The following is a 13317-nucleotide window of genomic DNA, read 5'->3' on the forward strand; positions in this document are numbered from 1 at the left end:
TATACAGGTCTGTGTCCCCCTCAACTCTGGGGCTCCCTCGAGTCTCTTATTTATCTCTAAACCCAGTTTCTATCACAGGGCTTGGCATCCATAGCAAGGGCTCAATAAGTCCTGGTGGACTGGATAAATAGGCTGGCTTTGGGCTGGTTCTTGAGCCAGAGCAGGGGAGAGGCAGACAAGCTGGATGTGAGGTCCCTGTCCTCAAGGAATTTGCAGAGTGATGGTGGAGACAGACACACACTCAACAGATGAGGCATCATCTGTCATCATAACAGCCAGCAGGTGTGGAGCAGTTTTTCCGTGTATCATCTTATTTAATCTTACAATTCCTATGGACACGGCTTCCCTGGTGGTCCAGGGGCTGAGAATCTTCTGCCTTGCAATGCAGGGGGCACTGGTTTAATCCCTTGTCTGGGAAGATCCCACATGCTGCGAAGCAGCTAAGCCTGTGTACTTCAACTACGGAGTCCATGTGCCGTAAATACTGAAGCCTGCACGCCTAGAGCCTGTAATCTGCAACAGGAGAAGCCATGGCAATGAGAAACCCATGCACCACAACTAGAGAAAGCCCGTGTGTAACAACAAAGACTCCACCACAGCCAATAAATGAATGAATAAATCTTAAAAAATCCCTATGGACAGTTCTTTCATCACCCTCCTTTTACAAATGATGAACTTGGGGCACAGAGAATTTAAGTGAGTTGGTCGAAGTCACACAGCTGTTATTGGCAGAGGGTAAGCAAGTGGAGCCTAATCACAGGGCTGTAAGGTTACAGAGGAGGGAAATCTGAGGATTGAAGTCTTCATGGAAGAAGAGCCTTGAAGGATGGATATGATTCACTACGTAGAGAGAACGGAAAGGGAGGTGGTCATGAATAAAGCTTTGGAAGTCATGGAGCACTGTACAGATGTCAGGAGTTTCCTGTCTCCCTTCAGCCCCCACCCAGTCTTCCAGGGGGCCGGGTGGAAGCATCACCATCTGCCCACCCCCTTAGAGTGAGGCACTGCGAGCTTAATCAGTAGCTAACAGGAATCCCTTCCACATGGGGTATCCCTCATCCTTGCCTGAGTCGGGGCCTGTGCCTCCCTCCCAAGTGGAAAGGCCCATATCTCCCGCACAAATCTGTGACATTGGACGTTGCCAGCAGCCCTGGGGAGCACCTGGCTAGAGTACCTCGTGCCATGCCCGCTGGGCAAACCTTCCCTCTCAGCGGCCTTTGGGACTTGGCCCCATCTTCTCTGAGACTCAGTATGGAGGAAATTGTACAGTTTGGAAATAGGGTCCTGAATTCTAGTTCTGGCTGAGCTGTGTGGCCTCCGTGAGCTGTTTTGCTGAGCCCAGTGTATGGCTTCCTGCATCCCCTTGTCCTGCCTTCGCACTCCTGCCCTCTGGCATCCCAGAGCCAAAATTTTCTCTTCCCTGAATCTCTGCAGACCCTGGCTTCAGTAAATCCTGTGCAGATGGATCCTCCTAACATGTTGTCATGCCCTCGTTCAAGAATCTCCAGTGGCTCACTGTTGCCCAGAGGATATGAAGAATCCACTGCTCCTCCTGTTCCCTCTACTCCTTTCCTCTCCTGACTTCATTTTTCACCTTCTATCTGCCCTTCAGGCCTCACCCTGATTCTAAACTCCTCTGTAAATTCATCTATGAAAGCTTGAATAAATGCTCTCAAAATATAAGGTGCTGATCGAGTCATGGTGCTGGACCAGACACGATCTCTGGCCTCGAGTTGCTCACCGTCTAGTGGGAGAGATGACTCAAAGACACAGCTGTGGTGGAGAGTAGATTGTGATAACACGAAGTGGACAAATGGGGGAGATGAGACTGTTTCAACAGAGGACAGATTTTCTCTTTCCTGAAAACTATTTGTCAGGCACAGGGATTTTGATCAGAGTTGGGGGAGTGGGAGGTGAGGGGACCTTGAGAAATCTAGGTGATGGGCAGTGAGGAGGTGGATCTGGTCAAGCTGGAGAGGCTAGCCAAGGAGATGGGCCCTAGGGAGAAAGGAGAGATGAGCTGGCTGAGTTAAGGGGAGGACATGTGCGGGAAGAGCTGTGTGTGTTAGTCGCTCAGTCATGTCCGACTCTTTGCAACGCTACTGACTCCCACCAGGCTCCTCTCTCCATGGAATTTTTCAGGCAAGAATACTGGAGTGGGTTGCCATTCCCTTCTTCAGGGGATCTTTCTGGCCCAAGGATCGAACCCAGGTCTCCTGCATTACAGGCAGATTCTTTACCACCTGAGCTACCAGGGAAGCCCCTGATTCAATGGAAATGTCAGCAAGTTGTGCTTTGTGGTATGTAATGTCATCTTACCCCTGTTCCTCTGAAAGCTTCAGAAAAATCTCTCTGACAAAAAACGTTTGGAGTTGGACAGGCCCGCTCAGCATTTGCAGGGCTTGGGCAGGAGTCAAAGGGGGCCTTATATCGTATGCTTACATATTCAAGAGTTAAACATCAACTAACTCACTGTCATACAAAACACAGTCTGTCCTCCTGCCTTGACAAATAAACCTTCAGAAAGCCCTGGAAGGCCAGGTGTGAATCCGGAACTTTTCTACTTCTTGAAGTTCTGCGTCAAACATGTTATTACAAGAAGTATCTACTGCTGGCCCTGGGCCCCAGTGTGGCCCCCCTCGCCCACCCTCTCCTGCATCCCACACAGCGAGGGGCCTTCTGTGTCTGGAACACCAGCTCAGCAGGCTTTGTCCAGACTTCTGCAACAGTGGCCCTTTCGTGCCCTGAGCCTGGGTGCGCAGCTTGGGGGTACAGTCTGCCCTCAGGAGTAAGGGCTGGGAATTGGCTCAGGCCTCATGGGCAAGAATACCAGTGGAGCACGGGTTTAGAAGTGGGATGGGAGTTCCAGTGGGCACATTCCCTTGACTCTGTGAAAACCATGCCCTATGGAGAAGGCATGACTGGATGAGGCTGGAGTGCTGGCCCCTGAAGCAGGGAGTCCTTGCCCAGTCTAAGGACAGTCTTGGGGAGGAAGAGCCACGAGGAGGTGGGAATGTGGCTTAGAGGTGGGCCCTGGGGCTGGGTGGGGAATCGAATCAGTCAAGTTTAGAAGTCCATGGGCTGTGCAGCCCCCAGAGTCAGGTGGGGGCCCTCATACTACCTCGGTAGACAGGGGAGCCACAGAAGCTTTTGGAAGAGGGTAGGGTGTGGGTTTTTGGAGAAGGCGATGGCACCCCACTCCAGTACTCTTGCCTGGAAAATCCCATGGACCGAGGAGCCTGGTGGGCTGCAGTCCATGGGGTCGTGAAGAGTCAGACACGACTGAGCGACTTCACTTTCACTTTTCACTTTCATGCATTGGAGAAGGAAATGGCAACCCACTCCAGTGTTCTTGCCTGGAGAATCCCAGGAACGGGGGAGCCTGGTGGGCTGCCATCTATGGGGTTGCACAGAGTCGGACACAACTGAAGCGACTTAGCAGTAGCAGCAGCAGGGTGTGGGTTTGATTAGAACTGGGCCGTAGGAGCCTTACTTCTTCCTGGTACTGTCTTGAGCTGGAATTTAATTCCACAGATTTATACCTTTTGGTGGGAGGGTGCAGAGTCTGGGAAAGGGGGTTATCTGCGGGGAGGACAGGGAGGATCTTAGTAACCTGTGAGCTGCTAAAGGCAGAAAATCCAACTGAGACCCCCCTGTTTCCACTTCCACCTCTGGACCTCCAGCACAGAGGCGCTGAGTTTCCACAGCTGTTTGGATGTGCAGTGTGATTTGATCCCAGTGGTTTTACCTCATCTTTGCCCCACAGTCTTTTTTCTGTGCAGCCCCCTGAAGAAGGTACACGCTCTTAGTGCATTACCCCATTTCTCAGGTGTAAGTCCTGGGTGAGGAAGGGTGTCACCATCCTCCCCATTACCATTCCCCCCCTCTCCCTCTAGACCCCTTCCCAGGCCCTGATCCCCACTTTCCTTTTCTCTTTCTGCCTCTTGCTTTCAGCCACACACCACTCCAAGTGTTAAGTGTTGAGTCGCTCAGTCATGTCTGACTCCATGGACTGTAGCCCACCAGGCTCCTCTGTCCATGGGATTCTCCAGGCAAGAATCTTGGAAGGGGTAGCCATGCCCTCCTCCAGGGGATCGTCTGACCTAGTGATCAAACCCGGGTCTCCTGCATTGGCAGGCGGCTTCTTCACCATCTGAGTCACTGGAGAAGACCACGCCCCTCTCTAATCTCTCCCCCAGCTCTTCTTCAGGTCCCCCTCCCACTCTCCCTCATGCCCCACCCAGGTCCACCCGCAAATGCCAGATTTCCTGTCTCAGCAGCTGAATGTAGGCACAGTGCCTGGACACGCTCCTGCTCAGGTAAATACAAGTTGTAACTCCTGGAGGAAAAGAGACACACTGAAGACTCAGTGCCACAGCCCCGAAGCCCCCGAGATCCCTTCAGAATCTCACACAAGTCTGTGCTAACCGTCTCACCCGTCAGGAATTGAACTCTTTTTTTCCTCAAGCAGCACCAGACAAAAAACATTTCTTATTCCATGCTGTTTTCCTGGATCTCTTAAAATGACTAATAGAATAACCGCATTGCTTCTGCAGGTTTCCTGTGGCAGATGAGGTCAGTCGGCCTTAATGGGCTAGCCTGGGGACCGCGCAGTTTGCACAACACTCCCTTACCCAGGTCTCACCTTGGCTTGGCCCATTTGGGAAGATCGCTGACTGCTTGGGAACAGAGCCAAACTGAACACTAAAGTATTAGGAGCCATTCACAGCCCCAGATCGGCCGTTTGTGAATTGTCTCTAGAATTAATTGACTAATTTGAGTTTGTTGATCTAGAGATTTGCAAAAAAAATTTTTAAGGCTTTTCGTGAAGAATTGGTTTTATCTCCCCAGCTAGAATGTAAGATTAAGGGCGGGACTGACAGACTACAAAGGGTTAATTTTCCATGCAACCAGTCAATGTCCTGAGAACCAGGAGGGGGCAGCAAGGAGCTGTCCCATGGGGAATTCCCTACCAGGCCTGCCACAGGCAGAGGGCGGGACCTGCCAGGATAGAGGTCAAGGGAAATCCCTGGATGAAGCAGGAGCCGAGCCAAGACAGAGGCCGAGAGCCAGAGGTGAGATGGGGAGCCATTGGCATCAGGCCAATCAAAGGCCAAACCAGGAGGGAGTCTGGGGTGCAGGGGTGGGAGACGAGCCCCACCAGAAGGTAGGACTAATGGGTGGGACTTGTGGGGCTAATGATGGGCCTGTTCAGACCACAGCAGACGGGGCAAGAGGCAGGCAGGCAGTCGCACATGGTGGCCCAGGAGTTCTCCCAGTGTGGCCCAGACGAGCAGCGTCAGCATCACCTGGGTACCTGTTAGAAATGCCAGTTTCAGTCCCCACCCCAGAGCCACTCAATGAGGTACTCCCTGGAAGGGGCCCAACATCTATGTTTTAACAAGTCCTTCAGGGAATTCTAACGCTGGCTCCCATGTGAGAACCACCTCTCAAGTCCACCCCCTCAGGAAATGTTTGCCCTGACAGAGTCTGGAGCCCTGTGGATGCCATTTTCCTAGGAGTCTCAGACCTGTCTGGTGGGCTGAACCCCTCTCAGTGGCTGTCTTCCATCATGAAGGCCCCCCTCTATGGATGATGGGCTGATCTTCTGGGATCACAGTCTTCTATACGGCAGTTAGTCGCAAAGGGGTGTTAGTCCTTTCATGTGGGGTGGTAGGGCCATATCGTCATGTAGAATTCTACAGAGAGCTCATGTCCCCAAGGAGTTCATCACTGGGGTGGTGGTCGTGGGGGATTCCTCATTACTGTCCTCAGAAGGCCCTTCCTGTGCTGGGCCAGGAGTAGGAGGTCAGGCCAGCATCTAGATTCTGGCAGAATCTTCCTCCATGATCGGAAGTTCGACATCTATCCAACACCGCAAAAATCTATGCTGTGGTGAACATAACTGAGTGTCTGAGGTTGGGCGACAGGTGTCATTGATGCCTCCCAGCTCTGGGCAGGCAGAAGGGGCCTGGCACCTGTTCCGAATGCCCTCTCCTTCCACTCACAGCTGGTCCTGCCTTTCATAACCTGCAGTGAGTCCTGAGTTGCAGGAACGATTCTTAGCCCTGGATCCTTCTGGATATACTGGTGGCCAAAGAAGAGTTAAACAGTTACAGGGTTGTTGATTTGTTCACAAAGGAAACTGCCCAGAAAAGACAAGAAAAACTTCATTTCCTAGCCATTAAATTGAAAACCACTTTTCTTAGGACAGCTTGACCCCTAAAGTGTTGACCGAACTATCCAGAAAAAATATAAATAGATGATGTCTCCTTTTAGCATCGAGTACTAGTAAACAAGGCAGGAGAGAAGGAATTCCATCAAGATATCAGCAGAAACTTCACTTCTTAGGGGAAATAATTTCCTCTCCTCACTACCAATTAATGAACATAAGCCTCTGCCCACCAGCTGAATTACTGGTGAGGTAGGGTGATGGGAACTTCGTGTTAACGCCTTATGCTTTTGGCAAGGTTCTGTAAACCGGAGCTAATAGGCGAATGTTCCTTGTTCAAACTGGGGCATCATCCTCTACTAAATATTGGGCGTTGATCTGCCATATTTATAACAGAGAACACTTTGCAAGGTATAGGCAGGCACAAGGCCGACTCAGAGACATAAAGACCCAGTTCCTGTCCTCAATAGTAACCACAGAAGTCATGAATTGTTTATATCATATGAATTATATGAATTACATCAGCCAGTGCAATCTGCATGTATGTATGGATGAGATTGTTCATTTACTTATTTGCTCAATGATAGTTACTGAGCAACTAGTATTTATGGAACTGCTTTGGGAAATCTAGAAAAGTAAATTTAACCCAAGTTTCCCAGACTCCAGGGTATTACTGGGGTCATACTAACGGTAAAGGCCATATTTTCTAGGTTCTTCTCTATAGTATTCTGGTAGCGTATTCAGGACCCCCTCCCCCAATCAAGCCTCACTCAGTTTACATCTAGGAGTTTTCAGGGAGTGGTCAACATGCACTCATAAAACAGACTGTAAGCTGCAGTTAGATTGCAGCATCTTCCATAATCTTCCACCCAGTTTGCAACTCTCTACTGCCCCACCACCACTGATGTCTGTTACCTGAGAAGCTTCTTGAAAAACTTTTCAAGTATTTGTGGCTCATGCTCACAAGCTGAAAATGCTGATATCCAAGCCAGTGGGACTAATTATTGACACTTCTAAAGATTCTCAAGGTACAAAGTGAGGAAAATGCCTCTCCCAGATGGTGCTGTTCTGTGGCCTCTTACTCTAGCATGTTCCCCTGGCTTATGGCTTTTTTTAAAACCAATGCCTCACTCTGTTGATCATTGTCACTGTACAGTAAGTCTTACATCACATAGTGAGTCTTTCAACTTTGTTTTTTCAAAATTGTTTTAGTTATTCTAGATCCTTTACCTTTCCATATACATTTTAGCATCAGCTTGTCAATTTCTACCAAAAAAGCCTGCCAGAATTTTGATTGGGATTGTGCTGAATTTATAAATCAGTGAGGAGAAGTAATATTTTAAGGAAATTGGGCCTTCTGATCCATGAACATGGGTTAAGTCTCCATATATATTTTTCTCCTTTTATTTATTTAATCAGTGATTTGTAGTTTTTAGCATAAAGATCCCACACATAACATACACATGTTAGATTTATGCTTTGGTATTCCACATTTTGGTACCATTGTACACAGCACTTAATTTTTTTAAAAATTTCTACTTGATCCTCACTGGCATATAAAAGTATCATCAGTTTTTGCACATTGACTTTTTATCCTATGAAATTGGCCCCAAATATGATATATCCAAGTCCTAACTTCCTGAATCTATGAAAGTGACCTTATTTGGGAAGAAGATCTTTGCAGATGCAATTAAGTTAAAGATCTAGAGATTAAGATTATTCTGGATTTAGGGTGAGTCCTAAATCCAGTGACTAATGTCTACAAGAGAAAAGAAAGGGAGATTTGAGACACAGAAAGGGAAGAAAGTCATGTGAAAATGAAGTCAAAGACTGGAGTTATGCTCCCAAGTCAGAGAAGTAGAGTGGTCAGAAACTGGAAGAGGCAAGAAGGACCCTCCCCTGGAGCCTTCAGAGGGGGCGTAGCCCTGCTGACACGTTGATTTCAGACGCCTGGCCTCTAGACGGTGCGAGAACACATTCCTGTTGTTACAATCACCTGGCTTGTAGTCACTTGTCATGGTAGCCATAGGAAGCTGGCACACTGACCACAAACTAAAACTTTTGCTGTGAGAGGACCAAGTACTTCAAAGACGGAGCAGATGCCCCGTGGCTCTGTCTCCTCTGGATGCCGGGAAATATCCTCTCAGTAGTCTGCTGGCCTCCGGAACCTCATCTCTAATGTGACTGAACTTCGACACGTCTGTGGTCTTCGTACCTACTCAATATGGCCTTGATTCTGCATGGCGACTCCTCTTGTATAACCCTGAAGCTTAGTCACCCAGGCCCTATTCTGATAGAGACTTGAGAAACAATCTCTTATCTGTCATCCCTCTGACCTTTCCTAGTAGGGATTGGAAAATCTAGGCACCGATTTCAGCTAATTTGAATAAAGAAGGGATTTATTGAAAAGCAACTGGAAAAGCTAAATAGTGTAGGCTGGCATAAGACAGGCTAACGGCTCCAGGGAACTTGATTATGAGCAAGAATTAAAGGGCAGTTGATTCAAGTTGCTGCCTGTGGAATGTCCTCAGGCCATCTCATGTGTTCATGCTCAGTTGATCAGTCATGTCCGACTCTTTCGACTCTATGAACTCTGGCCTGCCAGGCTCCTCTGTCCATGGGATTCTCCAGGCAAGAATACTGCAATGGGTTGCCATTTCATTCTCCAGGGGATCTTCCTGACCCAGGGATCGAACCTGCATCTCCTGCATTGGCAGGCGGATTCTTTCCCACTGAGACGCCTAGGACGCCTGGTCATCTCACTCAAGTTCCAATTTGACTGGAAAAGCTCTTGTTGGGGCTGATGATCAGAGCTTGCTCAGGGACAAGGGAGCGGGGTGGGAAGGGAGTGCTTTGACAGTGCTACCAAGGCATTTTGGAATGGGGGAGGGTAGTTCCTCAAAAGGAAACTGCAGTGATGATACCACAAAGGGGAGGGGACACTGGGTAGACAGGACCCCCAGCTGCCCGAGCAAGGGGCAACAGCCAGCTTCCTGTTCCTCTTCCCACCATGATTCCCCACCCCTGATCTCTACTCCTTCCTGCTCAGTTCCTCGGAAGGAGTAAGGAGAAGCCACGGATTGTTTTTTATAACTTCACAGGATGCCTTGAGTCAGCGATGAGCAATAATTAGACTGTGATTGGTCTATTTAAGCACCTCACTTAATCAATGACAATGGCCTGTGCTGTCTCCAGGTATTGATTATAGGGTCCTACCTTCTGGAAATCTTAGCACATTCCCCCATGATGCTGTCACTGACACTAGGGGTCTCATAGGCATGTGAGCACCCGGTGCAGGAGCTGACCTTTCCATGTGGTTGCTTGGGATAGTTTCTCATCTTAATTGTATCTGATGATAGGACAGAATCGCAGCTCCTTCTCTTGCTAATCTGAATCTAAGTGGGAAGGAGCGGCCGGGTTAATGGTGCATATAGCTGTTCCCAGGTGGGAAGGATGGGATTGGCTGCTCCAAAGGCCCTTGCAGAAACATTACAGGATGCAGCCTGGAGACTGGCTGTGAACCCTGGTGAGGATGATAATTGAGAAGAGGTGACCTTGGACAGAGTCACCAAGTGACCAAGTCACGCCATCCATTTGTAATCATCATGGAAGCAACAGGGCTCAGAACTGTCCAGTGACCCCACTGATTGGAGGACCTAGAGATGCCTCAGGTGCAGGAGCGTGGAAAGAGGAGGAAGGGCTAGGTCAGAGCAAGAAGGCAAGTGCAGCATTTCAACCTGCACTAAAAGGACCCATGGGTCCTGAAGAGGACCCAAGCCCAGCAACTTGTGTCTTAACAAATCCCCTGGATCAACCTCTGCCGTGGTCCCACCCCACACTCATGGCAGAGGGGGGTTGGGAGATGGGGGTTGGTTTACGGAGCATCTGTATTTTTGAAGTTCCCAGGTGACACTCTATTGCATGGTGAAGGTTAAGGATCACTGAGTTAGTATGGCCCTCAACCTGAGATCTGTGGTGGGCCTTGCGGGTATCTTTGATGTCTCCTGAAAATGCGTGCAAAATTATCTGCATGTACTTTTCTAGGCAGAGGAGTCCATTGCGTTCATCAGATTCTCACAGTGACTTGTGACCTTCCAGGGGACACAAAGCATGGACATAAAGGAGACAGAAGGTCTGAGCCAGGGAAGTGGGCGTGGGGATTCAAGCTATGGTGATTCTGATACCAGAAGTCTCTTGTAGCATTTCTGTTACAACCCCACAAAACTGCCCTTCCATCCTTAGCTCAGCAGCTGGGTAGCCTGGCCACCAGCCCTGCCGGGTATCCTCTATCAGCTGCTTGAAACCCGCTGAGAGAAGAGAAGAACAAGATTTGGAGGCAGGTGTGAAGTAACTAGGGCTTCCCAGGTGGCTCAGTGGTAAAGTATCTGCCTACAATGCAGGAGCCACAGGAGACGCAGGTTCCATCCCTGGGTCGGGAAGATTCCCTGGAGGAGGGCATGGCAACCCCCTCCAGTATTCTAGCCTGGAGAATCCCATGGACAGAAGAGCCTGGTGGGCTACAGTTCATAAGGTCACAAAGAGTCAGACACAACTGAAGTGACTTAGCACACACGGGAAATACCTAGGCATCTGCCTCAGACTTTCCTGACCCAAAATTAGGGCAGCCGGAGCCAGTTCCAAACCCTTTAAAGTGGTTGTTCTCAAAAAGCAGTTTCCAGATCAGCAGTCTCAGCATCACCTGAGCACTTAGTGGGAATGCCAGTGGTCAGGCCCCACCCTAGACATTCTGAATCAGAAACTCTGGCAAGGCCCAGCAATCTGTCTTTTTTTGGCTGTGCTGGATCTTCACTGCTGTGTGCGGGCTTTCTCTAGTTGTGGTGAACGGGGGCTGCTCATCTCTGTGGTGCACGGGCTTCTTATTGCGATGACTTCTTCTGCCATGGGGCACAGGCTATAGGTGCCAGGCTTCAGTAGTTGTAGCACGTTGGCTTAGTTGTCCTGAGGCATGTGGAATCTTCCCCAGACCAGGGATCGAACCTGCATGCCCTGCACTGTCAGGGGGATTCTCGTCCACTGTATCACTAGGGAAGTCCCAGCAATCTGTGTCTTAACAAATCCTCTGGATGAACCTCATGCACGTGACAGCTGAGAACTACTGCCATGCAGAATGAGCATCTCCTCCTCACTTGTTGATAGATTTGTTTAGGGGGAGTTAAGTGCCGGAGGTAAGCCTGATTCAGCAGGTTGAGAGCCCTGCTTACCCTTGCTGAGACAGGCACAGTGGAGGCTGAGTGAACATGTTTCGGAGGCCTGTCCTGGGTGGGAGGAGGGTTGGGTGGCCATGCTCTTTTGCTGCATCTGAGACCACAGAGGCTGGGGAGGTGGTAGGTTCCCTATTTTGTTCCAGGTACACAGAGACCCCTGTGTAGGTAGTCGTAGTGGCCAGCTACGACATGCATTTGGATGTCTTGACATCATGACTTTGAGAGATACAGGGCTGGGGCTGCAGTTACTCCTCAGCAGGTAGGTTTAGATCCTGAGTAGGAAATGGGAAGGGGTGAAGGAGATGAGTGCAGAATCTGAGCCCTTCAGAACCCATTCACCGGGTCCAGAGTGTCTGCACTGCACTGAATTAGCCCTGATTTGTGCAGGGCAAGGGCCCTCCCAGCCTTCGAGGGCTGCCCCTGGCTGGAAGAGGAGACCTGCACCCAGCGAACAGCCCTGCTTGGAGGGGAGACCTTCAGCAGAGGAGGGGACGTGAGTGTCTGGGGAGCAAGAAGGATGGAGGGGAAGCTTGCACTGCGAGCAGTCCCGTGGGGGAGTGTGCTGTGCATGGGGCCTGAGGAGTGGGCTGGTACCAACAGGGGTACATGCTGGGTGGGTAGGCATGCCCACAGCCTCATACGCGGGCCTGAGAGCACGGAGACTCTCAGCCTGACAGAGAATCAGATCAGTGCAGGGGACCAAAAGGAGGTAAGTCTAGAAAGGGGGTCCAGGGCTGGGCTGAGCGAGAACAGCCTGGTGTGGAGTCAGGGCCCTATCTCTTGCTGCAGAGGAAGCAGGTGATGAGACAGTCACGGGCGGGGTTAGGAAGAGCAATTCGGCAGCACAGGCTGGAGACCGCTGTGTGGAGAAATAGCTGGGAGGTGACCCCAGGGTGAAATGATAAGGACTCTCAGTTAAGGAGGTGGCAAGTTGGTAAGAGAAGCTAATCTTTGAGCTAAGGGCCTGGTGACTGTTTAAAGGCTTTTCATTGAGGTGTGGAGCATCAACAACCCAGGCCATTGCTCCCTCCTCCTATTCCCAGCCCAGGGCTCAGGCCTGGGAAGTGACAGATTGTGAATGATCCCAAAGGTCTGCACAGAGAAATATGGTCGGTAACCAGGAGAAGGCGGGAGGGGAGATGGTACAGCCCTGGAGTAGGATATGGTGCAAGAGAGAAAGAATGAGGCAGTCTCCGCACACCGGCAGAGTGGTTTTCGCACACTTTATACAGAGTGAAAAAGCGAAAGTTCCGTAACCATGCCTGTGGGATGACGCCACCGGTGTGCCTGGTAAGAACTCATTATATGTGGTTCATATGTGACTATGCAGATGCACTTTTTGGTTGTTTAATTGTATTTACTTACGTATTTGTCTATTTGTCTTCGGCTGTGCTGGGTCTTTGGTGCTGTGTGCAGGCTGTGGTTGCGGTGAGTGGGGGCTCTCTCTAGTTGCAATGCACAGGCTTCTCATTGCAGTGACGTCTCTCTTGTTGTGGAGCATGGGTTCTAGGGCATGTGATGCACGGGCATGCTCCATGGCATGTGAGATCCTCCCCAACCAGGGGTCAAACTCCTATCTCCTGCGCTGGCAGGCAGATTTCAGTGTTTACTGGACCACCAGGGAAATCCATACATTTTTAAAAGGTCCGGAAAGATGCACAACAGTTGACAGGGTTACCTGTAGGGAAGGGAGAGTAGCTGTAGCATGGTGTGATCAGGGCCCTGGTCCCCTACATTTTTTGTGCTGCCCCAAAACTCAACATTCAAAAAACAAAGATCATGGCATCCGGTCCCATCACTTCATGGCAAATAGACAGGAAAACAATGGAAACAGTGACAGACTTTATTTTCTTGGGCTCCAAAATCACTGCAGATGGTGACTGCAGGCACCAAATTAAAAGACAGTTGCTCCTTGGAAGA

This window comes from Bos javanicus, chromosome 26 (assembly GCF_032452875.1).
Source record: "Bos javanicus breed banteng chromosome 26, ARS-OSU_banteng_1.0, whole genome shotgun sequence".
NCBI lineage: Eukaryota > Metazoa > Chordata > Mammalia > Artiodactyla > Bovidae > Bos > Bos javanicus.